This window comes from Megachile rotundata, chromosome 1 (assembly GCF_050947335.1).
Source record: "Megachile rotundata isolate GNS110a chromosome 1, iyMegRotu1, whole genome shotgun sequence".
NCBI classification, from domain to species: domain Eukaryota; kingdom Metazoa; phylum Arthropoda; class Insecta; order Hymenoptera; family Megachilidae; genus Megachile; species Megachile rotundata.
In genome coordinates, this window is record NC_134983.1 from 24,062,522 (window position 1) to 24,089,380 (window position 26,859).

The following is a 26,859-nucleotide window of genomic DNA, read 5'->3' on the forward strand; positions in this document are numbered from 1 at the left end:
ATCTTCATTCTCAAGGATTTCAACCGATTCGAGGAATTTAGGAAGCTTCCGCTCAATGTTTCCTCGTCATTAAGAATTCTTGACAGTATAACGATTCTGCAGTATGGAGTAGAAGTTGTAGTATAAAACTGGTGCAAACAGAACTCCTTTTTTATTCGACACCTTTTTTCATTTTCAATTTTTTTCTGTGAAATTAACGATTGTGAAAGAGGTATTTAAAAGATGTATTTTCTCGTTCATGATCTTAAGAGCAAATTCACTATACGTCGATGGATATGAAAGTAGCATAACCAACAATTCTAAAAAAAAAGAGGTTGAATTCTTCAACAATTTTGACTCCATCTTTCAAAATCACCATCACTAACATGTATGTATCATCAAAGAAATTAATATTTCATTGAAATATCTAACATAAACCGTAAAGAAGATGGTAAAAAGCGAACCAGGAACCTTTTGTTCACTATTTACGATCTAGAAACAAAAGTGCAAAGAACACGAATCACGGAAGTTTCCATTGGATACTCCAACGTAACGCGAAGGACGTGAAAAATTTTGTGCTAGAAACGAGAGTAAATACTCGCGATAAACAAAGCGTCAGATACCACGCGTACAATTTTTAGTTCTCGAGTCTGTTGTGTCGGAAGATTTGCGATTCGCACAGTTTATTGTCCTAAGAAAAATACGACGTCCGTCTTGAACGGAAGTGACGGACTTACCCCTTTTTTCTACGCACCAAACGTTCCCGCGTTTCATCGGTTCTGGTCATTCTCGGCCTGTTACCTGTATCGTTTTTTGCATATAATTTTTTGCCAAACAAACCTCCCATTTTCCTTTCTTTTCCGTCGTTTAGGAGCACCTGGGGTTTTCTGCCTATTGTGCGCGGCATTTTCTACAATTTTGAACCATGAAAATTCGAGAAAACACTTTTTGTGACACGTAAATGTTCGTAGAAGTTCAGAAATTTTCGGAGTATCGCGTGTAAACATTGCGGACATGTTACAAACATGTTCTCGTTCTCCATGAGTCTACCATTGCTCTGAATAAATCTACGCTTCTATATTTTGTACGCTATCTAATTTTTGACAAACCACAATGACTTTTGTATATCAACTAATATTTCGAAGTATATTCTGCTCAACATATATATGTAAATATTAAATATTAAAGCTAAAGTATAGCGAAAAAATGTAGTTAATGTTGCAGTATCGTCAAGAAGAATATTTACAAAAATAAATTGACTAAAAGAGTTAACCTAGATAATTTGCAGTTTCCGAAAAATTTGAAGGGGAATGTTAACGCATCGTTAGGTGAGTGACCACCGTACAATCTGTCGCGCAGGATCGAGCATGGTTGCCCGCAACCCGTTACCTGTCCTTTTTTTCATCTAATTTTTTGTCGAGGTCAGTCTTGAGAAAAAAACGCAAGAAAACAGAAGGACGGTCAGAAGAAACGCGTTCGAGGTTCCCGTCGGTGTTTACGTTGCTTTACGACGTGGAAGAACGGCACACGCTGAAGATGGACGAGAGAGGACGAGAAAGGATGGAAAACGAGAGCTGCACCGTTATAAATTCGAGCAACACACGAAAGCCACCGACCGGACGGTTGTTCACGGCTTCCCCTCTGTCGTTTGAGCTTTATGGTGGTACCGGTGCAAAAAAAGGGTTAGACTCCCTCGTACATAGCCGAGACCCTTAGGACCGTTCTCTTCCTCTCTCTGCGTTTCTTCTCCCTTAACAGGGTTACCGTTATTATACCAATGCAAAATGTCTTCCGTCGGTCGCTCACTCGAGTCTGAACATTCGGGAGCAACGTAGGATCGTAGTTGGTCCAAAAACCGGGAACGTTCGCGATTTCGGGTCCGTCGAGTGTCCGAGCGATATGGGGTGCATCGTGGCGAGTGCTGCCGACTTCGACACGTGTGAGTAATCAGTGATGGTTCCGTTATCGCTACCAATCATTTCAAATATCGCTTTCAATCATTTCGAATATTCTTCCTAATCTTTACTGACGACTTCTTCAAAATCAGATAATTATTTGAAACGTCGTACGAGATCTGAAGTACTTTGGCAGTCTTGAAAGAGTAGAGCTTGAAGATCACAGGTTGGATGGGCAGTTCGCAGATGTTTATGCATGTATGATATATCAAAGTCTTCATAGTAATCATAAATCATTTGTTTCACAGGAGATGAGTTTTATAGATCATACGATTTATTTATATCTTGACCTCGATGTATCATGCACGCATAAACCTCCGCCGCCTAATAATGACGTAAGTAGTTGCACCTTCAGTCACTTCGAATATCTTTGAATTACAAATCTGAGGATCTTGAAGTATCCAAAAATTTTGAGTCGAGTAATGAAACAATAGTTGCTTCAAACTCTGTACGTATATATTTGAACTATTAATATTTATTTCAAATATATTTTACAATTGATCATTAGCTCCTTAAAACATGTACGAATAACGAAAACTTGAAATGTTAGAGATTAGAAATATTACGAAAGTTTGAAACATCATAGGAAATTAGAAACTGATTAATATACTGTGGGTCTAATGGGTGACACCATTATAATCAATTCAAATATATACATACGATGAACATCTTAAAAGCGATTCGTAATTAACAATTTTATTAAGGTCGTAGAAATGTCGAAGGTCTGAACTCTACGAGTAATTGTGGACAGATTGAATTGAAAATTTTTAACAGTTCATAAAGCTCTAAGTAATCTCTGATAATGTTAATTAAACACTTTCAAGACTATCAAATACACGTACCAAATTTTAAATTTGCATATTTGGTGCTATTAATTCGAACTGATTCGAAAGCGAATTATGCAAAAATCAAAAAGATATCTGAATATCTACCGGGATCCGTGAGTGAGCGTATGTGTCGTGCCGCCATGTTTGGATGCTTTCATCAAGATTACTTCGACAGAGAGCGATTTGTAGAGTCATTTGTCTGACAAGTGGAGCCAAGAAGTGACCAAATACTAAGAACTATCAGACGGTAATTAATCATCAGCTACAGAAATTCATTGTTCGATCCACGTGATCGAGCAAAGCAGTAAATTTTCACGGGAATTTTTACTGTTTCTGTGCGAACTATGGGTAATAATATCGGTATAAAATTCTTCCGAGAAAATTGAACTTCTGCAACGCCAAAAGGGTAACTTTATTTCTAGAGATACGTATTCCTCGAGCCTCTCACCTGTGCAATTCACCTGGTCCACACTTTCAACTACTACTGTTCGTAATGAAATTATCATATCCCCTCGTATTTTATAATATATAATCAACGAATTTCGGTATCTATCGCGTTCAATTCGCTCGAAATTTCCTTTCAAATGTCTCGGCAGGAAATCTAATCTTCTTTAAAAGGACCGAAGTTTCACTGCATCTCGAATGCGTTCGTTGCATTAAGTAATTGGAATCTTTCGGTAATACCGTATTCTTCCTAAATACAGGAGCATTTCCTTTCACGATCTTTCGTACATCGTTCGCCAATACAAAATAATTCAGAGATGTTATATAAAATATAGGCCACTAGGTATAACATTTGGTAGCATTACCTGAAAAGGACAGAACATGTTTCCCACATTAAGATTTCTTTAATCGATGAATACGTAAATTTTCAAATTTGTTAATATTCAAGTATTCAAACGTTCAAAGATCCAAAATTGCCAAATTTGACGATGCTTATCACCAATTCCTCGCCGGCGGTACCGAGTGTAAGGACCTACCGACGTAATAGCAGATATTTAAGGATGACCTCGATTATTCGGCAACTTATCGAGACAGCGTCACGCTAATTCGCCGTTTCAGCGCGAATTCTGATTCGGTAGCGAAATACGAGTGACACGAAGCGTTTCGAGGGCTAACAGCTCGGGGATCGTATCGGCGAAAAAGGCCATCAATGCAAATGAAGATATTACCGCCGTTCTCCACCCTTCACCACCACCGGCAACATCGATCTGCAAAGTATCCACTACAAAAACTATTCGTTCCGCAGCGTGTGCTTGAATTTTCCTCGATATAATTCCCTCCGTGTCCGATAAAATACTTGGAAAGAGGAAAATAATAAACATGACACAGTTACGCGACTCTAAACACGCTGATTGTGGATGTTGCGTCATCTCGCACAATTAGCGAGTTCATTCGTTTTTTGAGTCATTAACGTCGACGACGAAGTCGATTCGAGGAATCCGACGAGATAAAAAGAACAGCGAATTCGTTCAACTTTTTTATTTTGTTCAAAGCGGCATTGGCTTCAAGATTATTGGAATCTTTTTTTCATTTCTCTCGTTCTTTTTTGTTGGTACCGGGAACTCGTTTCCGTACGATTTCCGTGAAGTTCAAGCAACCTCGAAACGCCCAGAAATAAACTCTCCTCGTGTTCGGAGGCGAACCGACGGAAATCTTCCCCTGTGAACGCGCCGACGAACGCGGTAAACAGTAAGGGTTGCCGAACACGTGTATGGCTTACTGGAACATGATCGAGGGTGTTGAAAACATGCTTTCAACTTTCGCCAAAAGAAACATGGCGCGGATCGTTGGATCTCCTTTGACGAATCTAATTTCAACAACCGGCAAACAGTCTATGATAAAATTAAATCGACGATCCTCGTGTATTTCGGTACTGATTAAGCACGTTCACTACTCGAATATTATATCAGCTTTCCTCTTGCAGAGACATTTTTATTCGTCCCAAACAAAACGGTACATTGTCGATAATAAATTGAAGATTATTTACAGAAAAGTCAAAGTAATTGCCTGTATTTAAAACTGCTATAAGTAATTAATTTGAAAATATAAGTTAACCCGCCGCTACATCAAAGTTCAAGATGCAGTAAAATAAGGAACGAGTCAGTCCGCGCTTTTGATAATGTATGCAAAATTGCCAGGTTCGATTAAATCTAACAAGACTTTCGAACAGAGGCATTATAAGAGAACAAGCAGGTTCATTAACATGGTAAAAAGCACCGCCCATTTTATTACCGACTTTCGACACAGACACCGATGCCCACCTGTATCATCTGCTCCCCTTCGTGTAATATTCGCTTGTAATTGCCGACAAAGTTAACAGCGAGATGTTCCCGGCTCGATACCGCACGCTTCACGGTTCTTTGTATTATCAGCGTTATCGTAATTATTGAATTAAGACGCGTCCCATGCACGCGAATCCAGTTCTCGGTCGTGGTCCTCGAACACGACTTTGTTTCGCCTTTAATCGTGCGTAAACTTCCGGATGGAATGTTGGACGGGAGATATCAGGGCCCGTAACCGCGTTATTGAAACGTATAAATGTTTTATGCGAGAATTAAACGAGGGAACATCAACGAATCACGGAGCTTCGCTGCACAATCTTTTGTCTTCTTTTCTTCCTTTCGGTAGGAACAGTTTTATTGAAAACGTCGATCCGCGGTTGTAATTGCCAGCCGATAGATATCTTATTAAGTTATTAACCGCTTCGATGATCGCGAAAGCCAGAGTAAACGAACCCATTAGCGATCGAGTCTCGATTAGCGATCGACTATTTGTCTGATTTAGTTGAAAATGACGAGCGTCTTACAAGCCAGAAGCTTCGGACACTGAAGATAAGAGCATCACTGCTTCAATTACTCTTAGATTTAAATGTCAATCAACCAATATACTATAGATTATAAAATAAGTCATAGAAGGCGCATATGTTTCGTCAAAAAAAAAATGCATTTGTGTATTTGATAATTTGTTAACTCATCGTGTGCAGGTATTTAAAAAATCACTGAAGAGGTAAGATTCCCTTTTGTTCGCTACTGTAACTCGGTGTATATAAAATTCCAAGACCTTTGAACGACAGTGTATATCCCCGGATCTCTCTTCACGACCTATCGCATATCCAATCGAATCTCACGATCCCTTCTTACGGGTCGTGCCTATCCCTTCACCCCTCCAGCTTCTCTCTCACCTTGATCCACCTCCTCGGTTCGCCGGTTATTACAAGCTATTCCCCTAAAAGGAGTAAAACCTGAAATTAGTTCGGAACTTGTGTGTCTTCGCTACGCCATGGAATCCACCTTCTCCAATGGCTCCTCTTCTCTTCAGAATCTCGTTCTCTTTCGGTTTCTGCCGGTCGCGCGGGGCTTCGCTTCATTAGCTTTGCCATCGCCTGATCGGCGAAAGCTCCATCTAAATCGTATCCCCCTCGGCTCGTTATTTTAAATAAACTCCGGCGGTCGTAATCGTTAATCGATCTTATATCCCTGCCTTCTTATTTCGATCGCTCCGTTTCATTTACCCGCGGGTACTTGTCCTTTCGGATTCGATTCCTTTATTGATCCTTTCGTATGGGAAACGCCACTGGAACATCGATGGCGAATATAACACTGTCATCAAGTTTGCGATTTTCAAATTCCTCAACTTTTGGACATTTTTGTACTTTTCGATTTCAAGACATTTAAATATTTTTTACTTTTAAAATTGAAAATAGAGAGCAATTAATTGCGAGCCAATATTAGATGGATCTTTAGTTATAAACATTTGAAAAGTGCAACCCTAAACCTAAAATAACATAATTATTTTCCTATGTAACTGCAATCTAACTGCAATTTAACTGAGATTTAATTATACTTAATTGTAAGAAGACAGAATACAAACCACATCAAAGAAAAAAATTGAAAGAGAAATCAAAACAGGAAAAATTTTCGTGGCGCACTGTAACGACAGATTCGAAGTTTTTCATTTCTAAATCTACTTCCGTGCCACACTCTGGTGCGCTCTAAACTTTTTACGAATTTAAAGGCTTTTTCCTGACTCCGAGGATGCAGTCCTCTTCGCTGATACGCGCTCGAGCATAAATCCCCCAAGTGCTTTTAAGCTTTACAAGTTCCAAGAAAGAAGCAGAATGTCGCCGACTCTGATCTCGAAACTTTCAACGAGCAACCAGCTCGAAAAATTTTCCACCCTTTCCGCGCTCGTTTCACGTTCGACCGCGCTTTTTCTTTTATCGTAAAAAGTACAACTCGAAAGTAGTTAAAAACACTGAAAATGTTGTATTTTTCCATGGGTTCTGCGGAATTATTTTTCAGTTCAGTTTGATTGTATTCGAAAATTTACATTGAGGATATTCGGTGGAGAAATATATTTTGTACGAATAAAATGTTTCACAAATAATACTGGAAAAATGGTAAACAAGTTCTGCACGAATTTAGACATTTAAAAATTTGGAAGTTTGACAAGTCTGAACAGTTTGAAAAGCATAAAGTTACATAATAGAATTGCTATCGTTTTTATATTTGATATAGTATAATAAATACTGGAAGTGTGTTTAAACATCAGTAAAATATTCTGTACACCGAAGAAATGCAAAAAAGTTTAGTCGAACAACAGCGAATTTGTGAAAACGATGGCGCCATTCGCCAATTCTCTGCTGCTTTCTGCTTCATTGGTCCCGTCGCATCGGTTCGCTGCAAAATTAACCCTCTCGCGAAATTTACGAGCGTCCTTACCGCGACTGATATATTTTTAAATGGTATCGTCGCGACTCTTCATTGATCGTACGAACGTAATCCCTGTCTCTCCCTATTAACCCTTTGTACCGTGATAAAATTATCGGTTCGAACAATGCCGGCGTGTTCTCCGCGAACGAACTCCCGGCGTTCTGCTCCAAAAAATATCCGAATATTCTCGGTATTCAAACGTCGAAATATTCTTTACGTTTAAACATTTTTTTCTTGTATCTAAAGCAAACAGAATATTTTACCTTCTCTTTCATTTTTTCAAGATGAAATAGATTTGAACATTCATCTTCTTAATACCAAGCCTACCAGCGCATGCACACACAACTCAAAATTAAAAGGAAAATAAAAGATAAACGAACGAACAGTAAATTAACATACAGTTTAATTGATTATCTCCATAAAAGACTAGCACGGACGTTAATTGTTTACCTCGATAAAAACCAGCACAGATTTCAAAAGGAGCACCCTAATAAATTTTGTAATTTAAAGAAGAATCGCGAATAAATTGAACGATTCGATACAGAGTAAAGTGAAAGCAATAATTTTGTGAATACTTGTCTGAAATATGCAGTAAGTTAAAAAATGGAGTTGCAGCTCATTAGTTGCAAGGTCCACGATTAAGGTTACTCCCGTGCGACAACCTGTTCAGAGGTCGTTGAAACGCGTTGGTCGTCCGTCGAAAACTGTTTCCGAAAACGTAAATTTCCTAGGATAGACGTTATCGCGTTCCGAATCTCGTGGAGGCGACGCGTGCGGATAAAAAGAAAGTTTTGTCGGAAATCGAGTAGCAACACACGATGCAAGCGTCGCATGGCCGTAGCCATTTCAGCCGGGTAGCAAAACTTCCTGGCTGGGTCGTAAGAGCACTCGGGGCGATTTCAAACTTTCAAGATCCAGGCCACCGACAATTTGCTTCCCTGTGCAATCGTGCTGTCGAACAGTACCTTAAAAGGCAGCCAACGAATCGTGGAGTACATTCGTGGAGAGTAAACACGATCTATCGACAGGGAGTCAAAAATTCTACAAAATTGAACTCGTAGGATTTTAAAGATTATTCAAAATATATCACGTGTGTGACGAAATGTAGAACAGAGTTAATTAGTTGACAAGGAAATTAAGAGAGGAAGGGTTAATAATACAGGAATGTATTTTGTAAAAAGTATTAGCAACTGTAATTGTATCTAAACAGGAATAGCTCTTATACTGTCCTACGTTGGTTGAGCTTCCGTTTAAAAATGATTTGTTGCGCCAACATTTACTGCGTTAAATGAAAGGTAATAAAAAACACTGACATCTAAATTTATTTTGTAAACGAAATGTAGTCTAACGTCCTAATGAATCTAAAACCCTAAACAAATCTTGGTGAATCATAATGATCTCCAATTTGGATCTGAGATATTTGTTCTAAACAAATTCTAAACTACCTACAATTTGATTACATCAAAAATTTCCACCAAGTCATCGGCTAATTATGTTTTATAAACGAACGAATATTATTAAAAAAGTGAGGTACTCACATGCTCTGTAAAATTTAGAAATGAAGAAAAATATACAGGCAAGTTACATCGCGTTACCTCAGAGTTTCAACAGACTCTGTAAACAAAAGTTTGAATGAACTTCACAGCAAAAAAATGAACGTGTGCACTATTTTTGAGAATTTATGCGCGCATGGTCGTACAACGCATGAAAATATGAAATAATCTTGAAAAAATGTGCGCGTTGTTATTCATAAATTTATTCAGGATTCTCTGACGTTCGTAGAGAATGATTTTTTCACCGATGCATAGGTAAAAGCACTCGATATGCACTCGAAAGTCCGGAATAAGGACAGATACACGGAAGGTTGTCCATTTTATCGACCCGTCGAGCGACGCGCGCACGTTTTCTCGTTTCTTCCAGCGATCATGGCTGCCGCTTACAGCCAATCCTCTTAAATTCTTCATATTTTCTTTACAAATATTCCTTGCTGCCTGCAATGGTTCTCGTACCGAAATTACATTAAGGCAAATGAGTCTCGAATAAACAACTGAATTTATGTGCCGAAGATCTCATTAGTTTGCTACTTATACAATTTCATTAAAATAGTTGATTAACTGAAGAAGCGAATCGGATTTCCTATGTAAACATCCTTGGAAATGTTGGAAACGCTTTATGAAAAATTAAACATGTGCAAGAGGAATCTTTCAAAATGACAGTTGCAATATTTTTGAGATTAAACATGTTCTTCGGTGGTAATGTAAAAGCAGCTATAATTGAAGATTCGCTTAAAAATTTTGAGGTATCAAAGTTTCGACATTCCAGCATCTCGAATTTAAAATTTTTAAATTAAGTAATTTCAAAGTTCCCACTTCTCAAGGTTCCAAATCTTAAGATTTCGGAATTCTGAAATCTCAAACTTCCAAAGCACTGAAATCCTAAAATCCAAGTCTTGAAATTTCGAATTACAAAAATTCTTACAAAACTTTTTCATTAATTAATTTCGTTAGTACGTATAATGAAAGCAATCGAAGATTCGGTTCATTTTCTCGAGACGTTTAAAGGAAAGTGAATAAATATTGTAGCAATACGTTTTTACATCCTGGCCGTCGCTCCAGCTGCGACCATTTTCTCCAATCTACGTTTACGATACTTTCGTTATCTGCAGCTATTTTTAAAACGCCTCCGTTTTATCACTTTTCAATATTCCAACCCTAAATTAATTTTCCTTACGTGGATAGGGGGGTGGAGCATAAATTCCATCGAATCGTTCCTCGCGGTGGAGAAAGTTTCGAGGAATTCGAAATAATGTGACGTGTAAGCTTAAATTATTGCAACATTTTACGCGAACGCTGCTACGGAATCTCACCGTCTTCGATTACGTCACTCTATCGTATATATTGTCTTAAACATTTTTTTATAACTGCTTTATATGAAATATGTATACAGATTTCTGATTTCTCCAAACAGATTTACTTAAGATAATATGAAAGATGAAAAATATTTGAAAATTTACAAACGTAGATTTTGTTTTCATTCGAATATCGATCCCACGCAATTTCGAGGGAAAATTTTGAAATTGTTACTGAATAGCAAATGTATAGACTACGAAATGTATACATGGCTCTTTTGAATTTACAATTTACTACTTGCGTTCAAACATTCTGAATGATGGAACTGACATAAAAAAATACGAGTGCAAATAATATTTTGAAGGGAATCGAGTTAATCAATAGTTACGCTGCAGCGAATGGAAAATATGTGGATTCCAGTACATGGGTTCAAACAGACCCAGTGGTCGTCCAACAAAGGTTAATAAAGATATCTTGCAATGACATTCCACTGACGGAATGGTATGTACTCATTAAAAGTTCTTTATTTTTATCTTTTCGTCGATGAATTCGACCTGGTCTGTACATAAACTTCAACGTACAGTGTTCCAGATAAAATTCGTCGACGAATAGAATCGTCACGGATGCTGTATTTTCTGCGCGTCTCGTCGGTTCGACGATTGCGCGCATGCACCGGCTATTCCGACTATATATACTTCGGATATATTGTGCAACAGAAACTGAAAAAGCCACGGCTATTAAAACGTGTTGCGTTTGCCAGCACACTCTCGATAAGTCAAATAAAAAAACAACGAGAACTAGCTCGGTCCAAATTTTATTCGGAAAATTAAATATTAAAGATTCAGAAGAAACCCAAAATTGATTAAACTAAAAAGCGCAACTAATTAAGAAATTTATATGTCCGAAACTATACTTCAAAGTATACTTTGTAAGAATGTAATAAAGTTTGAGAACCAGTATAGTTAAGTGAATTAAATTGTATTCGAATACAAAGCACGCAAGATATTCGAGCCTTGCTCAACGCACGGAAAATATACGGCAAATGCAAGTATTGCGAAATATAATGAAAAATGAGAAAAGATGGAAGGGTATATGAAGTTTGAACTGCAGCAGGCAGCGCAGAAGATAATGAAAAGGGAAACGAATTAAGGTCGTCTACAAAGAAACCCTATCGGGACATGCAGTTTTACGGGCTTCCTTACGTTCGTCTATTACGCAAGGCTGCTACGTTCCACGATGGTTATCACAACAGGTCAACGGTCCAAGAAATTGCTGGATCCTCCAATTCCACTGGGTTTTCGAAACGACCGAGATTCTGTGCATTGTCATCTATCGATCGGCCGGGCAATTAAAAGTTCGCGCTGGAAAACTACCATAAAGCGACGATAAAACTAAATTCGAGTTTGCTATCTAACTCAAAATATAGCTGTTGGCCGAGATGGTTAGAGTAGTTTGGAACTTTGGCACTTTGGGGTTTTTTGGCCTTTGGAATTTGCAAATATTAATCTTGGGAGTATGAGACGAAGTTTTAGGATTTCAGGATGTTAGAACTTGAAATATTAGAAATTTGGAATTACCAAATTAATGCATTTAAATTTCGCAATACTCAGTTTTTAAAATATAGGGACATTAAAAATATTGAATTTGAACATTTCAGAACTTTGAAACATCCAAATTTTCCAACCGTGAACTTTACAAATTTAGAAGTTTAATAAATAATCCAAATAACCACGTAAATGCAAGAATTAACGGAGTTATACCAGCCGGAAGACTCCCGTCGAAATTCAAGTCTCCATCGGTCGACCGGTTTGTAGAAATCTCCAATTTCAAAGCTGAGACATTCGTCCCGAAGCTTCGAGCTCTCATCTTTCTCCGAGTGTATTAGATTGGCTTCGAAATACGTGACCTCGCTCGAGAATCAACCTCGTTCCCAACCATTCTTGCCCTCCCTACGTCCCAGCCCTCTTTCTCCTACCATTTCTGTCTTCTACCATTCTAGGGAACCGTCGTTGCAACCTAACCCAACCCAACCTTCCCGGAACGCGTTCTACCTCCCGCCCTTCCACAGAGTCTTTGCCCTCTTCGAATGCTTTCCTTTTTTTTTCCCTCCTTTTTTCCATCCCTGAACGCCCTCTTTTCTTACGAATACTCGCCATGGCCGACCAGGACTACCCGCTCAGCAGGCCAGAAAGAGGGGAGCAAGGTTTTTGCCGACCCAAAAGGGAGTGGTTAATAAAATCCGTTTTGTCCAGGCAACGGAAAGAGAGATCGAGCTTTTTCTTTTGTTACCCCTTCGTTACTTTGTTACATCCTACAAATTGGATGAATAGAATTTTCGAGAACTTTATACGCGATGTCGATTTCATAGAGGATCAGGTTGTTTCTGTTTAATTTTGAGATTAATAAAGAGCAAATTTATGTCAGGAATTTTGTTATAAAAAGTTCAAGATTTTCATGGGTCCAAAAATTTCAACGTAAAAATTCTAAGATGAGTTTTCAACTATAAATTTTATATAGGGTGCTTCAACGTACAGTAGCGAGCATCACAAGCTTCCCTAGAGAATATAGAGATGTGGAAGAAAGATTACCACTCGTTGCTGTTTAATTAATGAACTAAAAAACTTGAAAATTTCTGCATTTATACGATTGTAACTAGATATCCTTAAAAACTATAAAATAATTGCTGTAACGTATTAACAAATTCGATGATGGGGTACAAATATTGTTGCTAAATCGATGTTTCTAAAACTGTAACAAATTAAGTTCGAAAGGGTTAAAAAGAATTTCAGTACATTTGAAAGTTTGGCTCTAACTCTGTCGAACACCGTGTATATATAACAAAATCACTGCGGCAGCCATAAGAAACGTCGAATCGGTGGGGTTGAATGGTTGCCATCGAAAAAACGATAAAAACGAACTCGGTATAATACGCGGCATTCGAAATTTTTCGATGGAACACGGTCGAATTTCGCCGACGAAATTCGGGCATTCAAGGATGGGGCATGGGGTGGAAGGGGGGTAATATTCGCTGGTCCGAAGTTTTCGTTCCGCGGGCGGAATTAAATTGGACGACGTCGTGTCGTAGCTGAATCCGACGGAATGACCGGACTTCTGAACCGGTTATAAAAGTTCGAATTTCATGCAACGGCAGCCAACGTTAGTTTTTGTGCTGTCTCGGTTGCGCTCGCGCGTGCAAACCAATCGAAGCGGACGCCGGGCGTAAGCCAAAAGTTTAGGTAACCGAAGGAACAAAACTCATTTCCGATGTGTCCGCCTCTGCTAGCAAATCCAACGAAGCCATTCGTATGCCAACGACTTTCCGTAAAAACGTCTCATATCGCGAGACATTGTTAAATATATTACACGACTGGCTTTCTCGGCTAGCGCCACGGTGTAATGCATATGTATGGACCGGAGCAAGGAGACTCGTCGTCGATACCGGATCACGTGCCTTGCTAAACTTTTACAGTCCTACGTTGATCACTGTCTAGACTCTAGACAACCTTCTTCTCCTTCTATACGATGCAGTTTGCGGCTTTGCACTTCTGCCCATCGAATCCCCAATTTTATTCACGTGACCATCGCGATACGCTCGCGAGACGACCCCTTCCGAAATGGACCCAAAATTCCAACTCCCTCTTACTGCTCAATTTTATCAAGCTTAAATGCACAATTAACTCCTTCCGAACCATTTCTGCCCTTGCGAGTACTCTAACTTTTTTCTTAACGAATACTTTCCAGCTTATTTCTGTATTGCTAACGCGTTGACCACCATGGTGGTTATACGTGACCGGTGTTTCGAATTCAGTTAATATTTATTTATAGAAAAATCGAACGAAAGGAACTTTCGAGGGTTCTCAATGTTGAGGCAGCGATGTACACTGACAAATTAGATAACATTGAAAGATACTGTCTTTAATAATCTGTATTACAGCATGACCACAAAGACTAGTTTTCACTGAAGCTGCCGTATTTACACATCACGTGTATGACACTATAGATTTAGTTCAAGATACCCATTTTAAAGTGCTGTAAACCGAATGGTCAGAGTGAGTCAGCTTCCAACCGCAAAGCTAATACAGCATTACTCCCCATTACCTTTAACATAAATTCAAACCTGTCATTTTTATTTTCATTTTTATCGACTTCCGATCGACCATTTACACACAGGAAACTCTAAATTTTGTATCATTTCAATACCATTCTGTATTCTAAATTTTTAAAAATATCTCAAACTGATACAGCTATGTAACATTTATGAATCAACATCTGTCCAATATTTGAAGTGTACGCAAGAGTCAGAAAGTTCACTGAACCTTTCTAATACTTCGTAATCGTAGCAAAACCTTTTAGCTTCATTATTCTACCAAGAAATAATTGACTCATTGCAACGCAACGCGCTAGAAATGTAGAACGTTTCGAGATAGCGTAAAGTATGCAAGTCCAAGGGAAGTTAAGGAATCTTCTCTCGGACTTATCTTCTTCCACCCTTTTTATCTGTTCCTTTTCGTTCCGCCGTCTACGAGATTCGTTTCTCCTTCGCCGCGTGTTCGTTACCCCCGGCGAGATCGGTGAAATTCCAACGTTTTCACAATCTCCAAGTTTTCATGTCCTCCACCGAATATATCCGTGCTGCTTCGAGTTTCCTTGCCTCGTTCCACGGGACTTCGGTCTAATGAGACTTCTACAGCGTCGACCACCGAGATAGACTCACGTTATATATGTATATACGTCCCTAAACCCTTCGCTACATGGCCCTATATACTGTAAAGCAGCCGAGTGTTTCGCGTACATTCGTTGGACAACGTTTCTCTGGAAATTCGTTGACGAATCCTGGCAGATATCAACCCCCTACGATACTCTTGTTACCGTCCACGGTTTTACGTGGCCAATCTTCTCGTTGACAGTGTAACGCGGTTTACGTTTGCCTCCCACGAATAAAATTTCCACTTCCTGATGAGAAAACTTGCCTGACGCTTTTTGCTTTTCTCGGAAAAATTATGATACGAACGAATAAGGTTCTTTGAAGAGACAGAAAAGTAAACATCGAAAAAGATGTACGAGGAAATTTTAGTAAAAATTTCTAATCTTTAAATACAACCTCTCTGTCAGAAAAATCTGTCGATAACAATTATACACCGAGTTTGCAAAAATACGTAATAATCAGTTAATAAAATGAAATTCCAGCATCGTTACAATTCTCAGATACTAAGAGTCTTCGAAGAATATTCGGAGAACCGAAGAAGGTAAACGAATAAAGTGAACCGATCTTTCCTCCGATCAAAATTCCGACGCAAAGAAGAAATATACTCTCGCCGATAGTAAACCTTCCCACTTAAAATGGCGATACACGAAATAAAAAATACGGAAGGTAACAGAAGTCTTAATTAGCGTAGTAAAGTTACGACATTGGACGTTCGAATATGGAAGCTCGAACTTCACCGAACATTCCGAGAATTCCGTGAAGGGTGAAGGAATAAAATGGTGGAAGAAGCGGGGGGCGAAACTTATTCGAGATACGACTGGAAGACATCGTCAATTCGTGGGCGTCGTTTCGCAACATTGCAGCAAATTGGACATTTTCCAAAAATAATGAGGGGAGGCTTCGGGTGAAAATTGTGGTCAACAGCTGGACCGAACCTCTTTCCATGAAAGCATAAACTTCCCGACTATCACAACGATCGGTCCTGAACGAGCGTAAAGAATCCTGTTTACGATGATATCCTCGGTGCATTTTCAAGCGGACTCTCGCTTATTGCGAGAGCCAACCAGTCCAGACGGTTAATTGAGAAATCCTAGACGCTTTCTCGGTTCAAACACGACTTCAATTTACGTACACGGATCCTCCAGTCATCCTCTGCTCGGCCGGTTGTCTCTGCGACACGACAGTTTTCGCGAAACAAAGTTGCTGCCACGGCTCGATAAAAGCCGTAATAAATAACCTCTGAACACCCATTTGCTAGAGGGTCAAAGATCTCGAAACCAACGCGTTTCTCTCCAGCCTCTAATGCGCCTCTTATTTTTACTCAATTTTCTGCGTATTCAAGTTTTAATGAACCCATGCAAATTCTTCACTGATCTTCGAATAAAATACCCGATGATTAATTACTGCTCGATGACTTCATTTGAAAAGGTCTGAGACGATCTGATTAAATTATGGTAAAATTTGAAGCTCGAGGTTTTGTTAAAACAGATATGTAAGGATTTCATTATATAATAGTTAATTTTTCAGAAAAAGAAGCAATGTAACAATTTATAACTTACAAGAAATTTTACAACTCCGCTTGAAGCTACTATAAAATAAAGTCACTTCTAAAATTCATTGTGCAATTATGTGTTGAAAAAGTGGAGCAAGATTTATTTGTAGAATAATGAATAATATAGTGAGTCTTTAATGAAGAACGTAATTACAGTGAATAATGTAATTAATCATACTGTCTTATAATCAACTATAATGCGTTATACCATACATACTCAAATATAATTTTGATTTAATCCTCAGTAATGTGATCCTTTTAATGAAATATCTTCTCGTGGTTTTATTATGCAGACATTATAGCTCTTGAACGTATTTTATGTGTACTGATGAGGCCTTTTGTTGTGTGTAGATCGTCGAACAACATATTGTTTCCAACCCCTCGAAGGCAACCAAGGAAATGAGCCAATTATCTGATATATGAAATAATTTGCAGAAGCATTTGTACACGTATGCACAAATACATCTTCAGACTGCGAAACGAAAGAATCATTTATGAATTCAAGAAGAATATGAAGACACGGGCTGAAGCTTCTCTTAAGGCGAAGAGCAAACAAAAACTACTGCGCATATCAAGGTAAATAATTTCGTAATAATTTCTGGTATCTTACGATTGCACGTGCACTGCCAGCACTGCACAATTCTCCAAGAAAATGGCGATATGGGAGAAGTTCCCTCGATGGCGTTCGAGTGGTGAATATTCAGATTTAGAAATATGGAAATTTTTAGATGTGCAAACTTTTATATTTAATTTAAAATTAAGTCTTATTATTTTATTTAATTTAAGTCTGGGAATTTGGAAGATTTTTATTTTGGGTTTCTCCAGAACGTAGACCTCAGATAAATATATATTTTCAATACTACACTTCCTCAATATTTATCGACATTGCAACAGTGATAATATTGCATCGACATTTGCAGCATAAAATATATTGATCGTTGAAGGATCCGAGGTCTCTTCAAGGTAAGCAAATTTTTTAATAAACGTTAACAGTATCCACAATAAATATCCACGGTTCGAGGTCCGTTTAAAAGTCGTCAACGTTGAAGAAGAAATATGGCCTTCTCGGTCATACTGCCGTTCTGGAAGATAGTTTCGCGAAGGATGACCATGATCTCGTTTCTAACAGAATGGCGGTCTAGCGGTATTCGACAGAAGACAAACGGTATTCTCCGATGGTTAACTCGACTGCAAAAAAAGGGCTTGTCTGTTCTTTTGCTTCGAACGAACCGTTCCTCAACCAAGAAGGTAACCTGGCACGACGGTACGCCATTTTTTTCTTACTAACTTTTTCATATTCCCGTTCGTTTACAGCAGCTTCCAGGTACTGTACTCTCGTTGGAATTTAGATTAGGTTTATGAGAAAATTTCAGTCTTCGCTCTGATGTAGTTATCTTAAATTTAAATAAACTGGCGGTCGCGTTTTTTAAGGTGGATATAAGAATTATAGAAAACAAAGTTGAGGTTAATTTTTCTTTATCCATAATTTGATGTTGGATCATTGTTCTATGTACATATCTTTAATGTTCTTTATTCAATGCCAATGATGTTGATCGTTCAATATTATTAATGTTGATAGTTCAGTGTTAATATTTAATGTTCAAGATTAATATTTTCAATGCTGTTTGTTGAAGGTGAATAATTTTAATATTGTCTCCATGCATGATATAATAACAGTTAACCGAACAAAAACATGGAAGAAAAAAGAATTGAAGTATAAACATAAGAAAGATGCGAAGGTCGAAGGTTATAATGGTTAGGCAAAAGTGAGAGCTGATTGGCAGAATCATAAAAGATAACGGTAAAGAAGGGATGGCGAAGAGAAAAGAAAAAGAGGGCATCGAATGGTTGGAAGAAAAAGAAGTGGGGGTAGAATGGTGGACACAGAGGGGTAGAGTCAATCTTGACTTTACTCAATCTCGGGAATATGCGACAAGCGAGGTTCGAAGATGTTACGATATTCTACCCTTAAAGGCGAAGGGTGCCTCTCAAACAGTTTAACGTAAAGAAAAATTGCCATGATCTTCAACAAAATTTTTTATGAAGCCGATACAACGAACAAACTACAACACTTTGGTAAGTTGTTACACGATTCTTCTATACAGAGTATTACAACGAAAGTCAGCGTAATTTAAGATAATTGATAAAGAGAATAGAACTCTAACTGTAGTAACTTTACAATAAATAAAAAAAATATGCAAACATCCAAAATGACACATGAGTAACATTTCAACCCCTTCGCTAAATGCAGGTATTTCATAAATGATGACACCCGAAGGAAGAAAGGATTCGTATGAAGGAAGAAAGCACATGAAAGCGCAACGGAATGGAAGCGGAGACCCGGCCACTGCGGCAAAACTGCGGAGCGGCGGCTCGGGTTTATTCATGCTCGCAAAATATTTCGTGCGAGCCCAGCGCCTGCGGTTTTCCCTGGATTATGCAGCGAGGACACTGTACCGGCTAAAACTGTCCGGCTATCAAAACTTGCCTCTCAACGCCGTGTTTCGGTCAGTGTACTTCAACTACGCCAACTAGAAGAGAACACCGCTCGATATTTCACCCTCCATGTTTTATATTTTAATCGTTCGTTTGCAGACACTAACGCACTTGGCACCTACTTGATCGGATCCATTTGTACGCGGAACGATTGACGAGAATATTTGTTACGAGGTAAGGATGAATTACTACTTTCATTACGAACGCAAATGACTGACATTGTTTTGCAAGTGCACCGTAAATTATGACTCTATTCATATTCAGAACAAAACGAGACTTGATATTATAATGGCTAATTAGAAGATTTTTTATACGATTAAGGCAATGGTTATTGTGTGAATAAATTAATGTAGGAACTGTTACTAAAGAGACAGTGAATACGAACTTGTCTACTATAATTAATAGAATGTAATTGTTGCAATTTAATTGGTATTAAAATTATCTTTTTTTATATTTCCAGTGCACGGTCTACAAAGGAAAAGAAGAATGAAAAGAAGACAAAGAAAAGTAAAATAAAGAAGAATACAATTTGGAATTTCCATCACGTCAGCTTCGCACGAACAAAGCCTCCCGTTCGATTAAGGTCTTTCACCAAACATCGTTAGCTCAATGACGCGTCTGTTTTTAACTCTCTACCTTCTGAATCACGGTATTAATTTTGAAACTTAAAGACATTATCGTTACCAATTTTTTAACTCACATTTGAAATAGTGATGTAGTAAAATGAATATTGCGATAGTGCTTCAGACAGTTATAATTTGTAATATCTTGATATTATAAATGTGGAATATTGAAGCTACTGAATTTACGAAAGTATGATAATCAAAGTCGTTGTTTTCAAAACGAAGTGCAAAGGTGTGTAGGCAAATTGTAAGTGCTCTATCGTCTATTCTACCAATGCAAATTGTATAGCTTATTGATGTAATATACCTAAGATATTCTGGTACGCCAGATTCTAAAGTGCAGTTTAGATAACATTGATATAGTAAATGGTGGAGTAGAATTTAGGTTAGACAGATGCAGCAAACGATAAAATATAATTTAGATCCGAAATAACATTGCTAAGTGACACTACCGTTAACAGAAAATGTCTATTTACTTATCGTTCATGTGACTGATAAAGAATCGAAGCGCAGAGCGCATCGACAGAGCATAACTTCGGTTACATAGAGCATAACCTAGATTACATTAGTGGAGTAAGTGATAGAGACAGAATATAACCTAGATTAAATTAGTATAGGAAGGGGCAGAGCATACCCTGTATACCGGTAGAGTATACTAGCGCTAGTAGAAACAATCCACTTACCGCACTCGTCTAAACTACGAACAACTTGATAGAGCACTAAAACTAACAAAACTGGTACAGGGGGTGCATAGGCAAACTACTATCGCAGTATACTCCACTAGCGTAAACTAGGTTTTATTGTTGTGTCGCTAACAAACAAGGCCAAAAACGCCCCCTCCATTTCCTTTCTTCTCCTCAACGTACTACCATTAAATGACAAGCAGACAAATCAGAGATCAAAGTTACTGAATGAAGAAAACAACCCTCAACTGAATAAATAGCGATGCAGAAGTTCCTTCAAGCAAATATTTGCTGTTGTAAAATCGTTCCGTGTTCACAGCTTTATAATTACAGTTTACACGCGGTGCGTTAACAAAATGGCACCAACATCAAAGAGATTCGTATTTTCCCTACAAATTACCTACACAATCCGCGATACCAGCAGTGTCTCCACGATCATTTCGGGGACGTAGCAAAAGCAGAAACGACAAAATGAAAGCGGCGTGAAGCGAAAAGAGAAACAAGTTACACAGACTTTATTTTACGTACCGACTGACCCTGAATGTCAGCTGCTACATCGGATGTACACCGTGCATATGACACTCTCGAGGTATAAATCTACCGCGATGCGTGGTTAATTGTACAATTGCGATAAATCAAGTGATCAGCAGGGGGGAGTACCGTGATTGCAGGTACCGTGGACAATGATAAATCAAACGTAAGGACGTTCAAGCATAAAATGTAATAGCCTAAGGCTTATGAATATTACGGCAAAACTACGTATCCAACGTTGCTCGCCTCTTATTAAGCTTAACGAAGATGCTGGCTGAAAAGGTACCCCGGTCCGCGCTTTCAGGCAGGTTAGGTTGCGTTATCTTCCCGCCATTTTCGCGATCGAGTTTTATGTACACAGATAGAACGGAATAATTGACCGGGTATAAAAACGAAAATCTATGATCCAATTTTATTGCCACACCCGAGGCCAACGTAAGCTTTCTTAATAAAATATCCACTGTTTGCACAGGTTAGGTTAGGCTATTTTTAGCTACCCTCGGGGCTTTCCATAGCCCATCTCTAAGATTTCATGGGTGCATCCTAAACTTCCGCTACGTTTATTATAGTACTTTCCTCTTCGGTTTGGAATTAGTGTTTTGCATAACAGAACGCAAAGAATGACGATTTTTTAAATAAAACTCGATCCATCAAAATTTTTGAATCTGAGCTATACCTAAACCTTCCTTAAACTCTATAATGTCCCAGTAAGAGCACCGCGCATAAAATGGTTGAAGTTAGATTGCCAGATGATAACAAATCGTTTAGATAAAATCAAGTAGTTTATTTCTCGGAAAGGCTTCTTACTGCCAAAAATATTGTTCGTTGATGAATAAATTCCTTAAACGGTTTCCTTGTCATCTGTCAACGAATAATTCATTGCCACCCGTGAACGCGAAGATGTACGGTTCATGAAGATTTAAACGATTCGCAACGTTTTGAACGATTCGTAATTAATCGCAGCTACGAAGTAATATTTCAACAGTGGCTAAAGATTTACACGCTGTCGTAAAGGTGCCCATCGCATCCGTTCGGGTATCTAAGCGCGCCATCGTCAGGGATTTGGCTTAACTAACTGGCATCATCACAGCTGTTCCGTGTGAACGCGAGATTGTTACAATATCAATGTCATTAACTCCAGTGTACTATTAATAACCTGTGAACGACTTCTCTAATACTACGTAAAGATCAACGAACGGAAACAGCAACGCCCCACTTCGTGTTCGTAACGCCAACTCGGACACTGATTATCTCACAAAATCGATTAAGATTGTCAACCATCTTTCAAAACCGAACGACAGCTAACCTAAACGTTTACTTATCTGAATATGCTAATAATGCGATATCGATGAAGTAATATAAACTGAAATGAAATTGTATGTAATTGTAACGAACGAAGTTTTCATATTCGCAAAAAGATACTAAGTGTGCAAGTAAGTTCTGTTCAAATAGAATTCGGTTATGATTTCTTAACGGAGTTAAGTTTATTCAAATTCGAGGCTAGTGGCGCCATATAGCGTTTGTCGCACGCACATCAAATTGAGAACACGTAAGCACACTTGTCCGGTCAGTTATGAAAGTAATTCTAAATTCTATCGACTGAAATGAAATAGATCCATCCCGATAAATACCGTCTTGTCAGTGAAAGCTGTGAAAAGCAACGATTCGTAAAAGGTTTAGAGATGGTTTACTGCAAGAGGACACAACGTCTGTCAGCCGATCTGTCAAGAGAGTGGTTAGGACGATATAGGAACACGTATCTCGCAAAGGCGAGGTAGTTTGCACCGTGTTCGGCGCGAGTTTGCATGCGAAAAGTGCGTTTGTTCGCGGTGCAGCATCGAGATACGTGACAGGCAGGTCGAGCGTTGGCCCATGCCAATGGCAGACACAAAGTCCGCAGGGGCGTGGGCAGATCGATGATAAAACGAAACGATGGTACTGACCTGTATTAACGAGTCTAGCAGAAAATTCCGATAAAGGAGCCGTGCATTATTCAGGCTGAAGATTAAACCGGTCACGTGGTCCCATAGCACGCATGTAGCCACACCGAAAGAAGGATACCGTAATACGACCAAGACGCATGCGCCATCACGAACGGAGATACACGCACACACGCGAACACCTTCACTCGGGACCACCACTTGGCAGGGTCGACGCACAACCAGGCCAAGCAAACGAATTTTCCGCGAACGAGATAACGCCCAGGTAGCTGACAGTCCGTCGGATCAAATTTAATGCGATCCAACGATCGACCCGGCTGCGTGTCGTGGCACCAACTGGTCACAGTTAATCCGTGCACAGTGCCTCCTCTTCTGTCCTCGCATACATGCACGCGAGAAATACCAAAGAACAGCCGCGTATCCCCCAATATACACGAGTTTGATTACGCATCAACTTTAAGAGCTCGCGCCGTACTCTTCCCGGCGGTAATATCGGCTACTTCGACAACGTTACCTTCTACACCGATGCGCGCGATTCTAGACGGTTTTTGCTCCGCTCTCTTACTTTTTCTCTCTTTGGCAAACACCGCGCGGACGTAACGAAAGGTTCGGGCTTTCGCGGGCTTCGCGTCCCGATGAAATATGTAGTCTATGACATAATCGAAAGTCAGCCGGGCACGCGAGCCCTGTTTATTGGCGCTGCCGTCGGCGTCGACGAGTGTGCGTTCCTATCTACGTCACTTTCGTCGTTGAAGCTGTTGCTTCGGTATAGGTGGCTACGCTCGTTTCGGCCCTAGCTAAAGGTAACGCCGTCTGAAGACGCCTCGAGAACACCCGGCTAACGGAGGTGGGGGTTTTTATGGGTTTGCATCCTATGTACTCCATCGTATCTCTAGTTATGGCACTACGACAAAATCCTATGTATAACGCCCCAGACCCATTACTTTGGGTATCGACAGGGCCGGAGCAAGAGTCTTTACAGTTTACCACATTTCCGAATCAACCGTTCGTTGCAAATTTTTTCGAGATACGTGTACAGCGTCGTACGAGTATTTGTCGAATTTACGACCACTTAACGATTCTAGTTTGAAGCAGGATATCTTAAGCGTTCCGAGCTTCTCGTATTTCTAGCTCAAGGTTCCTAACTTTTGACTAATTTTTACTAACTCGAGCGTTCACAGTCTGAAGCGCTTCTAGCTGGAAACGTTCCAGGTTTGATGCCCAACAATATCAAAGCGTGCCGAGCTTTAAATATTTCCAGCTCAAGGCGTTTTGAACTTTTAGTGTTCCAAGCTTCGAGAGTTTAAAGCACTTTAAACTGCAAACTTTCCAGATCTAAAACGTTAAAGCTTGATGTATTGTTTGAGGTATTTCACGTTTGATGCATTTCGAACTTGGAACACAGCAAGCTAGCTTACTTCGAGTCTGAAGCATTCATAACTACAAGTGAACTAACTATTAAGCTTTCGACGTTGATACACCACAAGCTTGTGATAGTTGAAGGTCGAAAAGTGTCAGGTACTGAAGCTTCTAGATTTGAAACATTCTCAGTTTGATGCATACCGAGATTATGACCTTTCAAACATTGATTGTTCATACTTTGAATTATCTTAAACTTGTATCAGTTTTTAAAACAATTGAAAATTTGAACCGACCTAGCTCTGAACTGTTTGTACTCGAATTGATGCAAGTTTGAAGGCTTAATAAAAAGATTTTGAAGTGCAAACTTATACTGAAGTTTTTTTCGTTCCGTACAAGTTAGGGGCCTGGCCCCACACGTGTTTGCTCCGGCCCTGTAAATCGAATGCAAGACCAATCCCTCTATTTACATGCACTCGTCTGATACGCCTTGCAGGTACGTGTACAGTTTATATTCTTCAACATGGCAGCGGGGAAAAATGTAACGTTCTGAGCTTGTCGGTGCACATTTATGTTGTTGGAGGATTTTAGTAAAATTGAGTTCCCTTCCCACGTTCTCTTCAAGATAAGCTTGTTCCTGGCTGAACACGAGATAAAATAGAGGTTTATTTTTTCCCTTCAGATTCTTAATATCCTGGTGCAGAAGCCTTTGCCTTGGATTAAAATTTTAACGCGTAGTTTAATGGCTGGACGAGATTTTTTAAAGCTATGTAATATCATAGCTATATGTACCATGCTTTTATAGTTTAATACGCGTAAAACGGGGATACATGTAAAAAAGAAGAGAGTTTTGTAATTTCTCTCATCTGGGTTTGATTAAAATATGGAAATAAAGGAGAGGGATTTCAAAAAAGGTTTTAACAATATAATGAAGCCATGAAACGTCCTGGATGCAACGTGGATATTTGCGAAAACGATAATTTACATAAGTGAAATGACATTATTAGTCCGTACGCGTTTACAATTAGGTCATCAATGTGATACGAAGTGGTAAGACTACTGAGTAAGTCTTTTTGAAATCATAGCAAGGCTCTGTTACACTGACAGACACACCATGAAAATGTTTGGGAACCACTGATTCATTGTATACCTATGTGTGTGTTGTACGAACGTAATATGGCGGGAAACCTTATGCGATCGGTAAAGTAGAACTCGGTAGAAGTTATCGACCAGCATAGTCTCCTACCCGAAACTGAACCTGCAGATTAATGTGTATGGAATATAACCATCAAAACTACTTTAACAACGCTAACATAAATTATTCCAGAAGTATAGATCTGTTATTTAGAAACTTAACTTCACAAACATCTACAACAATGTTTAAAAAAATAATACATATCATATGGATCCATATTCCATGTATGGAGTATTGGAATATGTTCAACTGTTATTAACAGTTGAGCAGCTTTTGGAGAGTCTCTTGGAAACATAAAATTGGTACTTATTGTTAGTACTTGGTACTCTTGGTAGTACTTATAGTTGGTACTCATTAAAGTAATGTAGGAAGGCCATGTAAGAAGGCTGACTATATTTTAAAAGTTAGAATAACCCATCTATTTGATGTTTTCAAGAGATTCATAAATTGCACATTACCATTAATACTAAGAAAAATGAATATGTAAATAATGATGCAAAAAGTGTATGCGTATAATATCGTATAAAACAAGCTGCCTATCGAAATATTACGATTACCACTATCGTTCTTTATTCCCAAAATAAATCCCTCCTCCTCGGAGATGCCCTGAAATGTTACCTGACCAGGAGAAAAGCTCTACCTGTCCTGATACTACTCTATCCTAAAAGATTTAACATAAAGAAGGACAGAACGAGTCAGTGGAGGGACGGAAGCGATAGTAAGAGAGCAGAGGTGGGGATAATCCTGGGCAGAGAGCGGCCATGATGCTTCCAGCAGCCAATCAGTGGGCCGCGTTGTCCCGTTACGGAGTAATGGCCGCGAAACGCCGCCCAATGTAAAGGCCGGTGGACGACACGCTTATTGGACACGAAGGCGTTAAAAGTTTTATTGCATCACTGACAGTTACACCCCGCATTTGAAACTCCACTACGCTCGTCCTTCTCCCTTAAATCGTAAAAACGAAAGCGCGGATCTGTCGCAGCCACGGACACTCCCGAAAAACCCTCTACAAGCTAAAAATCTTTCTATGATCTACGCCCCCTAAAAGTTACTTCCTTGTTACTAGAGAATTCTTGTTACCCTTTCCTTGGCCCCAAACGTCTGCGTGGAAAATCTGAACTTGCATGCATGTTAATCGTACTGCAATTTGAACTCCAGTTCCTTTTGCTTGCAATTTAAATTTTTTGTAAAATCCTTCAACCAACCTAAATTTCTACAGCATGTATCAGATCCTAAAAATTTAAAGACACCAATATGGCTGACAAGAGCTAACTAATTTGGAATAAAAAGTTATGGTATTAGTAATTCAGCAGCACCCTCATCTGAGTATACATAAAAATACACGAGGTGCTCATTTGCTTAAAAATTTGAAATCAGACATAAGAGTATAAGTAGTTTTCACTTAATGATATTCCAAATAAATCACTACAGTATTTAATGAACTCGTTTG

The 26,859-nt window shown here is 39.0% G+C and overlaps 1 protein-coding gene and 1 long non-coding RNA gene across 23 annotated transcripts in view; one reads left to right on the forward strand and one right to left on the reverse strand.

Annotated features, from left to right (window-relative positions):
• The window catches only part of LOC143264619 (uncharacterized), a 392,045-nt gene that overhangs the window by 352,830 nt on the left and 12,356 nt on the right, over positions 1–26,859 (reverse strand). The gene's annotated exons all lie outside the window — the stretch shown is intronic.
• LOC105664360 (uncharacterized) lies at positions 1,590–22,244 on the forward strand. 19 transcript variants are annotated; one of them, XR_013037516.1, is made up of 9 exons: positions 1,590–1,918; positions 2,027–3,008; positions 16,934–17,158; positions 17,369–17,545; positions 17,712–17,830; positions 18,217–18,658; positions 18,834–19,089; positions 19,178–19,252; positions 19,539–20,669. It is a non-coding gene; the product is annotated as an uncharacterized LOC105664360 (long non-coding RNA). The 19 variants fall into 19 exon arrangements; XR_013037510.1 differs by having other exon boundaries at positions 1,591–1,918; positions 17,604–17,830; XR_013037513.1 differs by having other exon boundaries at positions 1,591–1,918; positions 17,617–17,830.